The 20,064-nt window shown below is 40.8% G+C and overlaps 1 protein-coding gene across 3 annotated transcripts in view; it reads left to right on the top strand.

Moving 5' to 3' along the window:
• The window catches only part of kansl1b (KAT8 regulatory NSL complex subunit 1b), a 164,369-nt gene that overhangs the window by 24,544 nt on the left and 119,761 nt on the right, over positions 1–20,064 (top strand). Inside the window, exon 1 of one of the 3 annotated variants that reach the window (XM_039740730.1) lies at positions 5,317–6,065. The exons of 1 other annotated variant lie outside the window; for it this stretch is intronic. The gene's annotated coding sequence lies outside the window, so the exon portion shown is untranslated. Of the gene's footprint in view, positions 1–5,316; positions 6,066–6,629; positions 6,647–20,064 lie in introns of those variants that run through there. One more of the 3 variants, XM_039740732.1, reaches the window with a different exon arrangement.

Below are 20,064 nucleotides of genomic sequence, written 5' to 3'. Positions count from 1 at the left end.
CCTGGCTTTCGTTGATGATCATTGCAAAACACAATTTTAGAGGATAGTGTGTTCTTTCATTTTTATTTTTTATTGAAACGGGTAATCCGTAGGAATAATGTGAAACTTGAGTATCTATTATCATTATTAGATGTTTACAGTTTTCATTTGTGTGTGACATTCACTCAAGTATTTTCATGTTTTTTGTCACTGGTATTTGGTACCCTCTTCTAGTCTGCAGATGCAAATGTATATGTAAAGTGGATGCCCAAACTTGCTTAGAAGACCCACTGTGTTGAAGCACGTTGGGTTGAATGCTCAGTGGGTGATGGGTGGTCTTGTGGCTTGGATCCCCTACAGATTTTGGGTTCTGCTTCTACTTAACTTTTTTTTTTTTTTAATGAAAGTTGGTGCCTCTCTCTGGACAGCACCATCACACACATAATCAGTGCTAATTTATATTGCCAGTCCACTTAACCCGCATACAAAACTCAAAATCCAGCTCTCTGATCTGAGTTCACGTGGAGTTTCCAATACGGCAGCAGGACGTGAAGGTAATAAATGTACAAGAAAACCTGCTTCATAGATGCAAAGTTCAGTCTTTTGAGGAAAGGCTGCATTTGGGCTGGCATTTCAAGTAAAAATCTGCCCATGAATTGGCCTTGCATGCTTTTAGATTTGGCAGTGTGTTGAAGTTCAAAGATTTAACCACTACAACTGACACTGTGTGACCCTGAGCAACTCACTTCAACTTGCCTACTTGTGCTCCAATTGAACACTCAAAAAAATTCAACAAATTTTACCTCAGATGTTTCCTTGCATAAAAGTGTCAGCCAAATAATGAGTAATAATAGTAATATTCAGTGGATTACGGAACCTCATAGATAACAGCAAATTATCTTTGTCAGCACCATTTATTATGTTAATTCTTGGTCAATTTGAAGAGTAATGATTGTAGGCTGATAAATGTCATTTTCCTTATTTTAAAAAATACAGAACCGTCACCATGTTCATATTCAGGCATATTATCAGTATAGCTAAGCTATTTATCTTACTGATAACTATTTGTAATTTTGACAGTTAAATGTCTGCGTATTTTACTCAAGTCTTAACTCTAATAGTAAGTTATTGGAGAGCCTACTGTGGTGGCCAGGCCGGGCTGAGATATTTGTTTTTGTCTTTGCGGCCCCCCCTCCCTAGCTCATTCAAATCATACCCAAGTGCTGCATTTTGATACGCTGCAAACTTTGAGCTACATCCTTTGTTTGAAAATGTGCAATAGAAATAAATGTTTTGTCTCTTTATTTTAAAATGGCATGCGTGTCAACTCTGCTATAGTGACGGACCCAAACTGTAGTGTATGTCCGCTCATACACAGTCTATATTCCTGCCTGTGTCCTGCTCAATTGTCCATACTATTGCTTTATTTTGTTAGAATTGATTGGGCCTGCTGTGTAGTGGGTGTCACTGCCTCCTCACTGGTCTTATGTTTAAATCTGGGGTCGCCAACTCTGGTCCTGGAGGACCAACGTGGCTGCAGGTTTTCATTCTGACCCTTTTTTTTTTTTTTTAGTTGGTGCTGCTAATTAACTTCTTGTGAATTCATTTTAATTAAATTGCTTGTTTAAGATTTGTTCCCCTGAATTTCTTCATCGTTCCTCTGAATTGCTTCATTTCTTTCCTTAAATGGCACCCAAACAGAAATGAAATGAAGACCAATTAAGTCAGGGCCTCAAACTCCAACCAATTTCACTCCAACCAGCTGCTTAATTAGGCTGCAAATCTTATCGATAATTGAACCCTTCTTTAATTCTGTGGCTTGTTGTTGCTCTCGTGGTGTATTAGCAGACATTTCCGAAATTGTTGATTTTCTCTTTTCTAAGAGCTCTGTTAAAATGTTTTGGGGACCTGAGCAGATCGACATTCGTGGGACCTTCACCTTTGTTTTTAGATATTGTATGATGGACACCAGTTGTTTTGGCTCAGCTTGTATCTCATTATTGTTTGGCTGCTAATTAAGGGGTTTGATTCTTCAAGCGCAAGTCAATTAAAATGAGTGCAAAAGAAGTTAATTAGCATCCAAAACGGGTCGCTCATTAAAAAAAGGGTTAGAATGAAAACCTGCAGCCACGGTGGTCCTCCAGGCCTGGAGTTGGTGACCCCTGGTTTAAATTGTACATCTAGTTGTCTGTGTGAACTATGTGTGTTCTGCCTTTTTCATGCTAATTAGTTTAATATGTTAAGTCTAATGTAAGTGACCATAGGTGTGCAGACATGTGCATCCAGCGATATGCTGGTGGTCTGTTCACAGTTGCTTCCTCCTTGCATCCAGTGCTCTCGGAATAGGTTGAGGCCTATGTGTTCCTGATTCAGAATGTATTGGTTTCAGTGTTTGTGTATGCAGTATGAATATGTTGATGGTTTAAATTGCATCATTCTATGTTCGGTAAAGCAGTTTTTGGTTTACTTTGTCAAAGGCTACTCCAAAGAGTTGCTGAGGGTACGAGGAGTGCGCTGTGTTTTGGATGGCACCATGTCCAAGGTGCTGCTAGTACAAGTTCCATAATCGGACCTCAGTATTGGTACCAAAATGATACAGAAACAAATAACGGGTAACTTTGTCCAAGTCTCACAGCTATTTTGTTCGTCCAGTCTGCAAACACACGAGCCCCCCCTTGCAATGCCAAACTCTGCAAGTCATTACAAGGAAACGGTGTGTGTGTGTTGTCTCTTGGGGTCTTCAGCTTGTGTATATAAATATTAGCCACACTACCTGCTGGTGGACAGGTAATTGAATCATTTCAAAATTTTTGCTCTTGCCTTATGTGTGCCTTCAGTACCTTTCTTCCATATCCACGTGTGTCTAAACCTCTCTTGATCGGCGCTCCATCTGTCCAGCATATTCCCGTAAAGCCTGTTTCTCGGACTCTTGCTCGGCTCCTGTCTAGTTTCATACTTCCCATCTTTGAAGGCGACTCTCTCGGTGTGTCTCCCATGTAATTTCTCCTACTCGCGCATCTGACACTCGCACTTCCTCTTTTAATCACATCACCAAGCAAACCTGACCAGATACTGGTGAGACACACACAGACAGACTTTATTGGTTTATTATACAGAAGATCGATCTTCAAAGAGCTGGGTGATTCGTGCTAGGTATATAAAAGTTCTGATTATGTTAACAACTGAGCACGAGGTGCTTGAAAACTACCACTTACTTACAGCACCAAAATGAACAAAATGCTGGAACCATACCATTTTAAACATGTGGGTTTTCAGTACTTTTACAGTACCTTGAAAACCTAATATGAGGCCGTAATGCCCCAACCTCGCAAACGGATGCACAAAGAAATATCTTTACTTAACCAGTGAACTCCATCCCTTGCTGCTGACATATTGTTTTATCGGCAGTGCTGATGGATGAAGTGTGACACTGTGAGTCATGTATGGAGATGGAATGGTTACCCTCATGGCTTACAGTCCCAGGAGGCCTCGGGCAGTACCCTTTTTTCTCTCATTCTTAATAAGAGCAGTCTTGCCCTGGTGGATGACCAGCATTTTATTTTTATTTTAAATGTTATTAAGCAGACACTTTCATCCCTATAACTTTAAAATCTCTTTAGTTTGTCACCCCGTCACACTACTTTCATCCTTTGCTCTGTTGTACCTAGAAAGTGCTTTGATCTTATTTATTGTGAAAAAGGTACAATTCACCAAGAAGGCCATTGTTGAGGCCTAAATGGGACTTTCTCTTTACAGAGCAATTAAGCCACTTGATCTCCTGTTTCCAGTTGTGTTATAATAATGACTAAAACTACCACCTCATTCCATTTCAACATTATGACTGAAACTTCCAAAAATAGATTGGCATTTTACTTGGTTTTGTTCACACATGTTGGAGCCAAGTTGGCATATAATAGTGCCCCCGTCCTTACTGTTGTGTCGTCCTCATGTGGAGAGGTTAGAGTCGAAATGGCAGCTGTGTCTAGTTGTGTATGGGAAGGGCACTGTATGTGTGTGTGTGTGTATATGTATATATATATATTTTCATTGCATTCATAGTCTGAGTCCTGAGCAGTGGAGTGTGTACGCCTGATGAGCCCAAATAAGGGCGAAACACATGTCGTGTACTCTTTGCTTTATTTGACAGTAAACTATGCTATATATATATATATATATATATATATATATATATATATATATATTGATGTGCGAGTCACAGTCTTACACCCCAAAACATGAAGCTGTGTCTCAGTACTTTAGCAAAACCAGCTTTATTTAACTTATAACAGGAACAGCATGGGTATTTATAAGTAGCGGGATCTACCACTCTCCTATACACAGGCACAGCAAACGGGTAGGATTGGGGCCAGGTCAGTGGCCAAGTCCCTGCATTTATAACGTTCCTTGCATCACCCATTGGTGACCGACGCTTATAGTGCGACCGCGATTGGCTCGTATTTGTTTCCGTGGTGCTATGCTGCTGTGCTACGAACCCTATTCGTGCTTTGGTGTTTCAACCACGGGTCGTGGTTCTGAAAGAGTTCAGAAACCTCACAAAATAAAATTATATATATAAGTAAATGTATTATATATAATGTTCACAAATTTCATAACCCTTCTTTGATATGCTTAATGGTGGGAAGAAACAAGAAACACATTCTTGATGTGTCAGTACTTAAAACTGTATTTTGTACTCAAGTAGTAAATGCATTTTTTCTTTCCCCCTAACCCATCTTATTCAGTGTGTCACATAGGGGTTGAAACTCACTGCTTCCATTCAACTTTGCTTCCTCACAATGAACAGGATAAAGGCACTTTCAGGGTACCTCACAATTACATTACAGTAATTACAGTAATATCTGAAGTCTGTTTCTTCTAGTCATATGCAAATATTAACTAAAACTACTCCCTTTTAGTGTCATCATTATGACTAAAATTTCCAAAAATGGTAATGCATTTTAACCTAGTGTTGCACACATATATACGCGTTTTGCCAGAGAGAGAGAGAAATGCAGATTTCCCATGTTGGAGCCAAGATGGTGAGTCGCGGTGCCTTCACTCAGTCTTTATGTACTCGGGTGGTGATGTTAGAGCCAAAATGGCGGCGGCGCGTGTGTTTCACAAAGAGGCCTGACCTAATAAAAACGATGTCTGAAAGAGCGCGCTCTCTCTCTCTCTCCCTCTGTCACTCGCGTGCGCGCAGACCACATGTTCCCCTAGTGGCGGGTTTGCGCAGGCGCCGTGGTAGTCTTTCCTTGTTGTCCAACAAGCACCCCCCCGCCCACCGGTGTTCTCGTGTAACGCGACCTCTAGCGGCTAGAATGGGTGCCGTCTCCCGCGCCGCGGCTCCGCTTCAGCTCGTGCCTGTGTGTGTTTGTCAGAGTCAGATCCGAGGGAGAGGAACGAGCCGCCATTTTCCGAACGTCGCTCTCTCCGAAACAACAACACAAAAAAAATCTATCTACACACACACGCACACACAGACCGAGTCCCACGCGTACGCGCGCGCGAACGGCACATGAACCGAGAAGAAGACGACTGGAAAGAGAAAAGGACACCGAGGAGGCCGAATGAGGAGCAACGTGCCTCAGCGAATGGAAGCAAAGAAAGACGCTTTAAACAAGCAACAAAAATCCTAATCTGACGAAAGCTGTGCAGAAAAGCCGGGGCCAGTGAGGGAGGGGAGGAGGAGGAAGAAGAACAAGAAGAAGCAGCAACAACAGCAGCAGCAGTCGCCGCCGCCAGAGCAGAAGACGGAGGAGCCGCGTTTATTGTCCCGGACGCTGGAGCCCGTCCTTTTCCTCCTCCTCGCTGGATGCAGATGTCTCTGTTCTCCGCTGTTTCGTGATTCCGGGGTGGTCGAAACCCCGGGATTTGCCGGAAATTGGAAGCTAACCCGAATCGGATTCGGTTAGATTGGGGGGGAAAAGGGGGTCATCCCCCTTTTTTTTTTACTTTTTTGGAAGGAGGGGGGTTACGGCCCAGCCTCGCACACCTTTTCTCATTTTGATCTTTGGATTTTAATTTTACATCAAACTGCAGGATTTGTTGCCGAAATTCCCCCGGACTCTGCGCCCCGTCACGTGGTAGGTTCCTCCTTTTTTTTAATGTCTCTCTCTTTGTTACTTTAAAGTCCGCAGGAAGCACAAAATCCATCGGTGTACGGGAACTTCAGAATTGAAACGGAGGGCACGGGCCTCTGCGGAGGAGTAGCGGAGCGGTGGCGTCGGCGCATGGAAGACAATCGTAGCTTCTGAAGATTTCTGGAAAGATGAGTGAGAGAAGGGAAGGTGGAGGCGGCGGGGCGCTTTTCATTCCCTTCGCGTTTTGTATTTTTTGTGTGCTTTGGGGGCTCAATTTGAACTTGCTGGATTATGCACCCCCCTCCCTTCTGAACCCGTTTGTAGTTAGGGCACCACCGCAGCAGTGGAGGATTAAAATTATGCCAGCCGTCATAAAACACTTGGAAGTGTTTTAAATTTGTTTGCGTGAGTATGTGAGGGGGGTAAAATGCGTAACCGCCGCCCCCCCTCCACCAATATGCGTGGGTCAGTCAGCGCTCCGATAAAAACCTGTGTGGAGCGGCAAACTTGTTTCATTCTGCTAACTCTTTATGGAAAGTAGAGGAAGGGAAGAACGCGGAGAGATCGGTTCCGACAGGCTGCGTGTAAGTGCGTAAGGGGGTGTTAGCTGCGCGGTGGTCTGTGTTGGGTGGGTGAAGGTTCATAAAACGGCAACTCTCGAGCCCCGCAGACACACAAACAGAATAATAAGCGTGGAATATCCTATTGTGTAATGTGGTCCTGACCGTCATGATGGCGCAGTCACTTTCAGGCGCCACTTTTTCACTTAACTAAACCCCCGCTCCACCACCCCGGGTTGTGTTTACCGTCCCATTCGCTGCTATCACATTCGATCCGTCCAGACTGGTTAACGAGGGAGGCAAAGACAATGGGAGATTCCATGCCGCAATTTCAAGCATTGCTTCGCGTGGCGTCCAGAGGTTATTTTTATTTATATACATATATGTGTGTGCGTCCCCCTCCCTCCCGTAAAACAGAGGGATCGAACGAGAAATCCGTGGCCAGACAGCTTTGGCCTTAAAAACAACTTTTGACATCTGGGGGGCAAGGGCGGCTTTGGAAGAGGGGTGGAGGCTGGGCAGCAGGCACTGGTAGCATGCCAGAACTGACTAAATCGGATTAATTGGCTCTTAAGGGTGTGGGTTGTGTATAGTCAAGAGAATTGCGTAATCTACATTTGTAAAGGACAGACATGTATCTTTTGTAAGATCTCGAATTATTTCGTACTTGAACTGTGTACATAATTTTGGATTGTAATTGTTTTGTACTATCGATGACAAGCAGTGTAGTGTAATGGCTGAGGCTTTGGATTTTAGAAATCAAGGTTGTCTGTTCAGTTCCTCCTACTAAAATGTTTGTCTGACCCTGAGCAGGTCACATAAAAATCTGAGCTTGTTTGTTTAGCTAATAGCCAAGCTGTCCCAATATCTCATCCAGATACTTCTTTAAGGTTGTCAAGGTTTCTGCTTCAGCTCCATGTCTCAGTAATTTGTTCCAGATTCCCACAACCCCCTGTGTAAAACAAGTGCTTCCTGGCTTCAGTCCTTGATGCACTTCATTTCCACTGGTCTCCTCATACACAATTCACCCTTAAGTTGAAAGAAATTTGCAGGATGTACTTCTTCTTCAATGCCTTTTGAGGATTTTGAAGACCTGTATTGGGTCCCCGTGTGTTGTCCTCGGCTCAGAACTAAACTGGTTTGATTTTGTTATTCCGTCTCACTATGACATGTCTTTACGATCCTCCGCAGGGTTGTGGGGGTGCTGGAGCCTATCCCAGGGTGCGTATGGTGCAGGGCAGGAACATGGCAGCCTGTGGCAAGGTGAACACATGCTAGGGCCAATGTAGTATTGTCAGACCACCAAACCCACATGTCTTTGAACTAGGGGAGGAAACCCACACTGAGAACATGCTGGGATGTGAACCCTGGCTACCACTGCTCCACCGTGTGACCTGATGACCACATTTCTTTATTTATTTTTATTAATATTTTATTAGGCTGACACTTTAATCCTTACTACTTTAAAAATCTCTTTATTTAATATGTATAATGCCACCTGCAGTTTAGATCAGGTAATCTACTTGAAGCCAAGAATGTTTGGGCCAGGCCAATACTTTGATGGTTGACCATTTAAGGAAAGCTTTGGTTGCTGTTGGCAGAGGTGTCAGTGAGGCCATCAGGGGATGCATACCTTGTGTGTTGTAAAAATTTGCACCATCTTTCGGATGAGATGTAAAACCAAGATCCTGGCTCTCTGTAGTCTTAAAAAGGTTTGTCGGCATCTTTTGAAGAGAGTGGCTAGATTGCCTGCTATAACCTTGTCTATTCTGGACACTAATCTCACCTTGTCTCTAACTGGCTAATTATCTCTTACTTGCACCCTTTCATCACCTAGTAGCTGATTTGTGTTAAGCATACTGGCACAGGAATTGCTGCCGTCATCCTGGTGGATGCCTCATAATGGTGGTGGTTGAATTGGCTCCCCACAGTCTTGTGTAAAAAGCTTTGAGTAGTTTTGAAAGACGTTTCAGGAGTAACTATTTTAATTATTATTATTAAGAACATAAAACATAAATTTGATAAATGAAAGACCATCCAGTCCATCAAGCTTGTTTGTTTAGGTAGTAGCTACTTCTGAAATGATATTTCTGCTTCAACTCCATGGCTTGGTAGTTTGTGACATATTCCCTCACCACTTTAGGTAAAGAAGTGTTTCCTCTCTTCAGTTGTAAATGCACTTCCTCTTAATTTCCACTGGTCCCCTCAAGTACACGATTTGCAGTTTAGGTGAGAGATTTCTGCTGATCTACTTCACCATTGTCTTTGATTTTTGAGGACCTGGCTTAGGTCCTCACACAGTCTCCTCAGCTCAGACTAAACCGGACTGATTCCCAGAGTTTGGCTTAGTAGGGCATGTTCTTAAGTCCTGGGATGCTCCGCTCTGCACAGCTCCCAAGTGCTGCTGTCCTTTATGGTATGTTGACCGGAACTGCTCACAGTACACTAGATGCAGTCTCGCTAATGCATTGTATAGTCAGAGCATAATGTCCCTTGGTTTATATTCAAGATGCTTTATGATATAACCTAAAATTGCTTTTTAATTACAGCTGCACACTGCTTAGATGATGAAAATGTGTCGACATAAACGCCTAAACCCTTTTCAGAGGTTGCTTCTTTTAGGACAGTGTCTTGTATTAATAATGGACTTCCTTTTGTCCACATGCAACACATTGCACTTTTCTACATCAAACTGCATTCTCCAAATGTTCTGTCATAGCTAGCCTGTCCCCTTGGATACAGGTGTTGAGCAAATGTATAATAATAATGATGGCATTTTAGTCAGTGACTTTTAATCATAACAGCATCAGCAGAAGTAAATAGTTGCACACATACTGTCAGTTTTTCTTATGTAAACGTCAGTGGAAGTACATTGCACCAAAACTAACCGACCTTTAAAATGCCTTTCATTTATTTTGCAAGTCATAGTAATATGCCCAGTCCAGAAATTGCTTAAAAAAATCAAAGCAAGTTCAAGTGTCCTACCACAGCATGTATATAAACTCGGTCATGAAGTTAGTTACATGGATTGAAAATATTTTTAAGAGTATGTAGTGATGGACTTTGTAGAGGGTAATTGCAAATAATTTCTGGATAGAAGGATCCAGATGTAATAGACATTTTTTTTTTTTTTCTGTAAAATTAGTATCATTAATTTCATGACAGGCCTTGTACAGTATGACATCCTGCTAGTATCACTTTCTTTAAAGGTGAGCATTATGTTGTTACAACTCTTTATGTGTGTGTTTCCTGAATGAAATTTCTGTAAGCTACTAGGCCGGTGACTGGATTTTCAAGGCTTGATATTTTACTAACAGCTCTTCTCGTCGTGTCATGTGATCTGAGAGAGTGAGAATACAGAACGTTAGCCTTTGTGGTGTATCTGTTTGTTCTTTTTCAGTTTTTTTTTTCTTTTGTCAATTTAAGGACAAACATGGTCGTCTAGCTGAATCCACTTTCATTGACTTGTAACCTACAGTTTGGTTCTGACAGTGTATGCGCTGTCTCATGGTTTGGCAAAGACATGCATACTTCACTTAGAGCACCCAACCTGTTAAAAAGAAAAAATGAGTCTGCGCTTAGGTTATGTGTATTATGACGTTTTGTGAGCAAAGGTGTTTTTTTTAGCCAACTAGTTCTCTAATATTCTCATGAACATTTTATTGTTTTAGCATTACAGTTTCAACTGTATTTAATTGATGAGTTGCCTTGTCTAATAGCACACAATGACTAAAATCTTCACACTGCCTATGATTAAACATCCTTTCTGGTTCTGTCATTCGCTGTTATTGTCTTTGTGTAAAGGTGTTTTAAATTACTTGACTTTAAAATACAGGCAATGTGGTGTTGTGTTTAAGACTTTGAACTTCAAACCTTGAGGTTGTTGGTTCAAGTCCTGCTACTGATACTGTGTGACCCTGAGCAAGTCACTTCACCTGCCGGAGCTCCAATTAGGAGGTGGTAAAGAGCCAATGAAACAATTTGCATGTCTCGGATGTTGTAAGTTACCTTGGATTAAGGCATAAGCCAAATAATAAGTAGGCATAATAATAAATTTAGCTTGATATTGTCGGTAGTATTGTTTCAAGCAACTGTTACCAAGATTATTGAAGATTTCTGCAGACTTATAGTCCATCACATGTGGCATATATGTATGACTTTAGGCATATTTGGAACTCCTGATTACCTACAGAAATAGGAAGTTGAAAAGTGCAATAGGGAAATTTTGGAGCTTTGTGTAAAGTCATATAGGGCATTAAAAGAGACTTATTAAGCAATGTTACCTGTGTATTTATGTGATTTTTCTGGTTTTGAATAAAAAAAACTAGACTTGATTAACAATTTTGGGGGGAGTAGTATTTATAGTTGTGTGCAGTCATCCTGCAAAATGAAAAAGGATCCACTATTACTTTTATTTTCAAAATAACTTATAGCTCAGAAGTACATCATGCTTATTTCTCTATTCCCTCTGCTGGAGCCTCACAGGTTAAGAGAGTCAGTGCCAGGGACTGAACTGTCAAAGGTCATGCATTCATATTTTGGCAATTCTATCACATTTGTTTGCTTAATAAAACTGAAATAATGAAAATGTACACAGAGATATACACAATTTCTGTTGTATGTGTGTTAAACTGAGAAGGTGTCATGTTGTTATAGTGCCATACAGTTTGTTAGTTTACTTTTCATTTATAACATTACTGCCAGGTCTTCTTATTGGCGATTGCAAGAATAGTGTTTTTATTTTAACATGTTGCAAGCCTTTTTAGTTGGGTATGTTTATATGTTGAAGTGATCAGTTGTGGTTTATCCAGGATGAAGGAGATGTTAAAGGTATTGCATGTTCAGGACCTACTTCCTGGTCATCTTGTTGGCACTTTTAAAAGTAATAGGCTATTTTAGTCTTGGTTTCTTTTTAAGCTTCCATGATTTTATATACCAGAGTCCTGTTTTGCACGGTAACTTTCATGGTAGTTTTGTAAATAGATCAAAAGTGTTTTTTGTTCATGCGCAAGTGGGATGACATCTTATGCTCTTGAAATCTGTTATGTTGCTTGATACCTTAAGTTCATGACTAAATAATGTTGTAATCGTGTCTGCCGGAGTCATGAGCTGATATACTAAGTCAGCTTTATCTTGCTGCCTACACAACCACCCATCTGCTCTGTAAGTTTGAAGAAAAAAACAGGCTTTTTAGCTGGAATTTGAACTTGGTGACATTCATTGCCTTACATTCCCCTGGTAAAAAAGAAAATGTGTTAAAAAAGAAAAAAAAGACACACACAAAGGACACTGGTTGTCCATTACCTTCAGGATGTTCTTCTTAGCCTTGTCACAAGGGCCTTCATAGATGTAAAGATATGATTAGTGCCAATCAACACATCCAATCCGGGAGATGGCCTCTCAGGGTTTTCTTTTGTGGAATGCAAGGCCAATTTACACAGGCTCTAGTTCTGTTAGCCACTTTGTGTCAGAGCACCTTAACATGAAGCCATGCATTTAAAATGCCAAAAATGTATCCCCCATGTAACATTGATTGTGATCAGCCGTAAACCTACCAGATGTTCAAACATTTTTGTCTATTGCCATTCTACCTGTTTGATGCAAGATGGCATGAGTCTGTTTCTCATGGTTCACAGTGCAAAGAAGTATTGGACCATTTATATTAGTGCTGTATAGCTTTCAAGATCGTGGCACTTAATGAGCAAAATTGCATCCCTCTGTTTTTGTGTTTTATTTAACAGGGACGTACTTCAAGTTAAGTACAATTTTATTTTTGTTTTGCCTTTTAATAGTAAGGTAACTAAACCTTTCAACAAGTAAACCTCTCTTACCTTGGCAGTGACATTCATGTCTCTGGTGACTCTTCCTATGAAGTCAGTAGATGGATTGGGAGAGCATGGGCAGTCATGAGGTCACTAAAAAGTTGTGTGTGGTGCTTCAGATATCTATGCAAAAGGACGAAGGCCCAAATCTTTAGAGTCCTGGTGCTTCCTGTCTTGCTATATGGTTGCAAGACATGGATGCTATCCAGTGACCTGAGATGAAGAATGGACTCCTTTGTGCTGTGTCTCTTCGGAGAATCCTTGGGTACCATTGGTTTTGACTTTGTGTCAAGTGAGCAGTTGCTCATGGAGTCCCGAATGAGGCACATTACCTGCATTGTGAAGGAGTGTCAGTTGCGGCAATATGGCCATGTGGTGCATTTCCTTGAGGGTGATCCAGCTCGTAAGATCCTCATTGTTGGAGACGTGAGTGGCTGGACCAGGCCAAGAGGTCGCCTATGTAACCCCTGGCTGCGGCAGATAGAGGGTCATTTCCGGAGGGTGGGACTGGACCACGTGTCTGCATGGGGGGGTTGCAAACCGGGATCCCAAGTTGTTTTGTCGTGTAGTGGGTGCGGCAACACGCTGTACCAGTGCATCCTCCTCAACTTGACTTGACTTTTAATAGTGTGGATTCATTGAAAATTAAATCTTCTGTTTTGAAGGCCAGTACCTTGACACACTCGTTACACTGCCTTGCATTGTCTCTTTACCCAGTCTAGTCCCTGTTGCTTCTTTCCTACACCCAGACCAAGCAAACCAATTCACTCGTTCTCATCCTTTTTATTTTGTTGAGTTTCTTGTATTCCATGTCAAAAGTCTCTGAATTCTTGTGTAGACAGTAGGTTGAGCTTTCTTTAGATGTTCTTTTACACCGGCCCTCGCAGTACTAAACTACTGATGTTTGCAGTCCCAGTAAAGAGGAGTATAAAAGCCATTTCTGAGTGGACACCCTAAAGTAGAAAGGTGCACGGGAAGCATTACCTGACACCAGTGTTTAGTTTGTGGCTTGATTGCTGTGATGTGTGCCGTCTATGTGTTTACTGTTGTTTGTTTTGGCTTTCTCTTGGTACTTCAGTTTCCTTGCTCTTCCAAAATTGTGTTTATTAAGTCAACTGGCAACTCTGTATTGGTTAATTGCTTGTCCCAGTATGCCCTGTAACAGACTAGCATCTTGTTCTGTGTTGGTTCCTGCATTAAGGCCTGAACCTACTAACGTAGGTTTTGCTGTCCTGTGGTGGATGCTTCACTTAAAGAATAAAACTTTATGGTGATTGTGTTCCTTTTTGCTGCTTTCTTTTTCTTTGCTTTGTTTGTATGCAGTACAGGGAAGCATAACTGTAGTTAAAAGCAGGTTCTAAGGCTGGGGCCTTAAAATTTGCATTTTGAGCTGTTTAGATGAATAGCAGAGGTAATCTGGGAATGGGCAGTGATTTTAGGTTTGAATGTTGATGCTTTTCATGCTGCAGTTTGACTCATATTTTCCAGAAGCGTAAACCTTGGGTCATTATTATTGAGAGTGACTAAATCCAATGTATTCTGTAAACAGCAGGCTGAAAATGTTGTAAGTGGCTTGGCAGGTTGGACATTAGGTGGCAGGGATAACAAAACACAATGCAGTGTCTTTTGGCTTTTCTCTTGTTACTTGGTCCACCAGCAACTTAATTAAAAATATTTTTTAAAAAAGACACACAATTAGCAATTTTAAAAATATATTTAAACAGTACAGACAGTGCAGATATAATGTGAGATCACATCATTGGGCTGTTTGCTTCATGATCAGCAAGCTGTGTAGATGTGCAAATGTACTGTAACCTGGATTGTCTCCTTAAAATGGGGAAATCTGATAATCGAGAAGCACTCCCAGCAGTCTGGATTCCTGAGAGCCCAGTGTTTGTCATTCCCTATACACAGGCCTGTTAAATAATTGTGATGAGGACAGGCCATTGAGCCCAACATGCTTGTCCATCCTATTCACCCGAGATTCTCCTAAACAACATAAAGTTCCCTGTTTACCCCTTGTTGGGTGTTCATGTGACATCTCTGCTTGACTTGTATACGGTGCTAGTCTGTCAGAATTACAGATCTATGACTGGGAGAGGAGGTTAGTATGTGAGTGACCATAGCAGGACTATCTGTACATAGCCATGTAGCCTCTCGTTTTTTAAAGTGTCTTTTTATGTGTTCAACCCTGTATGTCATATCTGTTCAGTCAGTAATGCGGATAAGCTATTGTACCACCATTAGCTACATTAGCTGTATCTTAATCAGGCTTTTTGATAGCTGCTACTTTCCTTGGTAGATGTTAACTGTGTATACTTGTGTATTACAAAAAGATAGTTTCTCTCTTTATTAAAGTGATAAGAACCTAATTTGTAGACCTCTATAGATGAATAGGTAATGAAAATGTGTGTGACTTGCTGCTTAAGTATTGTGCACCTCAGTTGTAAAGAGCTGTCCCTCCTTGTTGTCGGCTGATTTTCTGTAACAGCTTTTTTTGTTACTCTGTTTGCTACCACTTAAGCTTTTGTCATTGGAGGCTATGAACAATTGCCTGGGTGTGTGCAAAGTTAGACATTTGTGTTTTGAATGTCACATCTGGTACTGTGAGAAATAGCAATGGCTGCTTATGAGTGTGACTGTGCAGTGTCCATTCCTTGAGTTCTGTCTAGAAGACTAGGCTATCCCAGTTTGTGGTATGGGGGTTATGCTTATGAATAACTCTGACTGCAGGTTTTCATTGTTTTCTTAATTAGTGAGTAGTTTTTGCTGCTAATTGACTACTTTTCTCTATTTTAATTTAGTTTATAAGATTCAATCCCCTGAGTTTTTTTTTCCCCTCCCCCTTTAAATGGCATCTGAACAGAAATGAGATGTGAAGTGAGTCAACAGATGACCAAGGTGGGGCCTCAAACTCCAACTAATTTCTTAATTAGAAGTTGATTTTTGTTAATTAAACCCATTATTTAATTTCATGGCTTATTGGAGGTCTCATTCTGCCACGGCAGACGTTTACAAAACAGTTGATTTTCTTTTTTCTAAGAGCACTGTCATAATGTTTTGTGGACCTGGGCAGATCAACCTTCACCCTTCTTTATTTTCAGGTATTGTATGATGGACACAGGTTGCTAGTCATGTGTTGGTTCATTTTCTGTGTCATTGTTTGGCTGTTAAGTGAGGGCAAAAAATAAATAATTAAGGCATTTGAGTCTAAAATAGCAGGTGAATTAGAATGAAGGCAAAGGAGTTAATTAGAATCAAAAGTTGCTCACTAATTAATAAAAAGGTTAAAATAAAAACCTGCAGCCACAGTAGCCCTCCAGGAATAGATTTGGAAAACCCTGATCTAGGGTTATCATCTTTAGTTAAGTTTATAAATTGGAATTGTTTCTGTCAAGATCAAAAGTAGCAGGTAATTGTTGCTTCAATGCTGTTATGCCCCAAGTCTTGGTAAAATTTTGATAAGGATCTGTGACTCGGGAGCTTCATTGAGCAGCCCATTAGGTTGCATGTTTGTTATGGGAAGGATTTGGCTATGGCATGCCTACTACAAGACACATTCACTTGATTATTGTCATTACTTCCACAACTCTAATCATAACCTTTAGTCTAAAGATATTTTAGGAGTACAGGAGTGTCTTCCTCTATTGAATTTTTCATCTGTATTGATTCCAAGTTAGGACTCTACAAAACTCGACTTTTGTGTTTTGGCTCATTGTCCTGCTACACAACCCAACATTTTAGGTTCTGGTCACAGACTAATGACCAGGTATTCCCCTTGAGAAGTCTTCCAGGTCCTGAGGCATCATTGCATCCTTACACCATCACAGTAGCACCCCCATATTTTGTTGTTGATCTGATTTTCTTGGTGTTTAACTCCTGATGTAGTTGGACCAGTGTTGTCCACAGAATTCTTCTTTTGACTCATCTGTCCATAGAGTATTTTACCAGAAGGATTGAGGATCATCCAGGTGTTTTAAGTTGTTTCTTTATGATAAGGAGGTTTTCACTTTGCAATTCTCCCTTGAATCCCCCATTTCCCCAGTCTCTTTATTTCTGTGGAGCCATGAAAATTGACTTTGAGCTGGGTCTGGAGAGGTCTGCATTTGTTTGGATGTTGTTTTGGGTCATCTGTGACTTTTTGATTGAGCAGTTGTTGTGCCCTTGGGGTCATTTTAGGAGGTCCAGCATTTTCTGGGAAGATTTATATACTGTTTAAAAGTGTCTATTTCAGATAATGGCTCTCGCTGTAGTGCAGTGGAGTAGCAGAGTACTAGAAGTGGCTTTGCAGCCATTTATTATTGAAACTTGTCGACAGTGTTTTTCCTATCTTTGATCCTTGTGGTGGCAGCTGCACTTGCATGGTCAATATATGGTGACATTTAGAGTCACTGGAGCTGGCTGCATCCAGTGAGCTGAGTCTAGTTATCAATTAACTTTGTTTAGCTGTTTGAATGAGTGAGTAAGCAGGCAGTTACCTTTTCAGGTGGGAAATGTAGGTGCTGGTTAACTTGATTACCTAAATAATGTGTTAATGATTTAGAAATGGTGGTGCATGTTTACTCTGGTTCCCTTTGTTTAGTGCATTTTGTCCCAAAATCTAAAGTGATACATTGTGACAAACAAAAAAATAGATAATATCAGGAAACGGGCAAAAAAAAAAAACAGCATAGTAAGTTGGATTAACTGAATGAGAGGTCCTCTCAGGAAAGTTTCATTCATTTTATTTGCTCTGGTAGACCTTCAGCCATCAGCAGGGAACAGGTCTGCTGGTAGAGACCATTTGCTGGAGAGAGTGCAGTGCGGAAATGCAGAAAAGTGAGTAGGACAGAGCCTTTGCTTCCAAGTTATGAACATATTTTGTAGATTAGTTTTTGGAAATCAAATTCTGTTATAAATATTTTAAATTGACCTGACTGCTGTGTGTGTGTGAGTGGGCTCTGTGATGAGCTTGGGCCGTCTCTATTGCTGTTCTTGCCTTGTGCCCAATGCTGCCACAGTAAGTAATGAACCCTTGTAATCCTGAATTGGATTAAGCTGGTTTGAGAATTCTGTGTTTCTATTAGGTGAAAAAAAAAAAATACAGTCCCCAGCATGAAAGTGCATATTAAAATGATGGCTGCTTCTTTGTTGGTAATAGATAAACTGACACAGCTTTTCAAAAGCTACCTAGTATATGCATATTGTTGTTTGCCTGATCAGTGTGTCTCTGGACTACCTTCTTAATATCAGCCGTGTTGACAGGAAGCAAGGAGACAATTTATTTTCAGATGGACATAGCCTTTGATGTAATTGATGTCCCTGAGTTGCAGTGTCCTTGTTTAAGACACCTTGTTATTACATCCTCTGTGTAAATACTTTTGTTTCATTATATGAAGTTAATCTTGACAGGCCTTTTAAATCTTTAAGGAGCTATACCACTTTTTTCCCCTTTAGAGGGTGTTTCTTCCATCCACATTGGAACAAATCTTACGTGTTATGTTTTGAATGCTTGTGTGGCCAGGTTTTCAGATCAGAGTCTACTGATGTTGCGTGTAGCAAGAGGTACTTGATAAGTAAAGAGGAGTGCTTCAGAATTAAAGCCAAGGTTAAAAACTTTTTTTAATTCACAAATAGCAAGCAGTTCTGTGGTGGAGACAAAAGGCTATGAAGCAAATGTGTTTTTAGAGGGTTGTGAAAGAATTAAGAGACTCCAATTTGTGATTGGTTTAATTTTTCCTCTACCAGTTGTATTTCTGTAATAACTTAAGTGCCTGATCCACTATGTCCATAAGACTTTCCATTTTTGTAAATGTTTTTGTGTTGTGTATAAATTGTCCATTGGTCACATGGCTGCTGCAGCATGGTCATGTTTGGGTACATATGCCTTAAGATAAATTCCGCTTTGCTGCAGCCAATTCTCCTTTTTAAAACTTAAAATAATTTGAAGTGTTTCATCATAAAATACTACAGTGGGATGCAAAAGTTTGGGCAACCTTGTTAATAGTCATTATTTTCCTATATAAATCGTTGGTTGTTACGATAAAAATGTCAGTTAAATATATCATATAGGAGACACACACAGTGATATTTGAGAAGTGAAATGAAGTTTATTGGATTTACAGAAAGTGTGCAATAATTGTTCAAACAAAATCAGGCAGGTGCATAAATTTGGGCACCGTTGTCATTGTATTGATTCCAAAACTTTTAGAACTAATTATTGGAAATCCAATTGGCTCGGTAAGCTCAGTGACCCCTGACCTACATACACAGGTGAATCCGAGTATTTAAGGGGGTCCATTGTAAGTTTCCCTCCTCCTTTAATTTTCTCTGAAGAGTAGCAACATGGGTGTCACAAAACAACTCTCAAATGACCTGAAGGCAAAGATTGTTCACCATCATGGTTTAGGGAAGGATACAGAAAGCTGTCCCAGAGATTGAAGCTGTCTGTTTCCACAGTTAGGAACATATTGAGGAAATGGAAGACCACAGGCTCAGTTCAAGTTAAGGCTCGAAGTGGCAGACCAAGAAAGATTTCGGATAGACAGAAGCGACGAATGGTGAGAACAGTCAGAGTCAACCCACAGACCAGCACCAAAGACCTACAACATCATCTTGCAGCAGATGGAGTCACTGTGCATCGTTCAACCATTCGGCGCACTTTACACAAGGAGATGCTGTATGCGAGAGTGATGAAGAGGAAGCACAAACAGAGCTGCTTGAGGTCTGCTCAAGCACATTTGGACAAGCCAGCTTCATTTTGGAATAAGGTGCTGTGGACTGATGAAACTAAAATTGAGTTATTTGGGCATAACAAGGGCGTTATGCATGGAGGAAAAAGAACACAGCATTCCAAAAAACACCTGCTACCTACAGTCAAATATGGTGGTGGTTCCATCATGCTGTGTGGCCAGTGCAGGGACTGGGAATCTTGTCAAAGTTGAGGGACGCATGGATTCCACTCAGTATCAGCAGATTCTGGAGACCAATGTCCAGGAATCAGTGACAAAGCTGAAGCTGTGCCGGGGCTGGATCTTTCAACAAGACAACGACCCGAAACACTGCTCAAAATCCACTAAGGCATTCATGCAGAGGAACAAGTACAACGTTCTGGAATGGCCATCTCAGTCCCCAGACCTGAATAGAATTGAAAATCTGTGGTGTGAGTTAAAGAGAGCTGTCCATGCTCGGAAGCCATCAAACCTGAATGAACTAGAGATGTTTTGTAAAGAGGAATGGTCCAAAATACCTTCAACCACAATCCAGACTCTCATTGGAACCTACAGGAAGCGTTTAGAGGCTGTAATTTCTGCAAAAGGCGGATCTACTAAATATTGATTTCATTTCTTTTTTGTGGTGCCCAAATTTATGCACCTGCCTGATTTTGTTTGAACAATTATTGCACACTTTCTGTAAATCCAATAAACTTCATTTCACTTCTCTAATATCACTGTGTGTGTCTCCTATATGATATATTTAACTGACATTTTTTATCGTAACAACCAACGATTTATATAGGAAAATAATGACTATTAACAAGGTTGCCCAAACTTTTGCATCCCACTGTATATGTATGTTATGGATGCTATGATCAGTTTTTTTTAAAAACCTGATACCAATCACTGATTTCTTTTTACTAGG

Source organism: Polypterus senegalus, chromosome 17, assembly GCF_016835505.1.
Source record: "Polypterus senegalus isolate Bchr_013 chromosome 17, ASM1683550v1, whole genome shotgun sequence".
NCBI classification, from domain to species: Eukaryota; Metazoa; Chordata; class Cladistia; order Polypteriformes; family Polypteridae; genus Polypterus; species Polypterus senegalus.
This window is presented reverse-complemented; position numbering and strand designations above follow the sequence as displayed.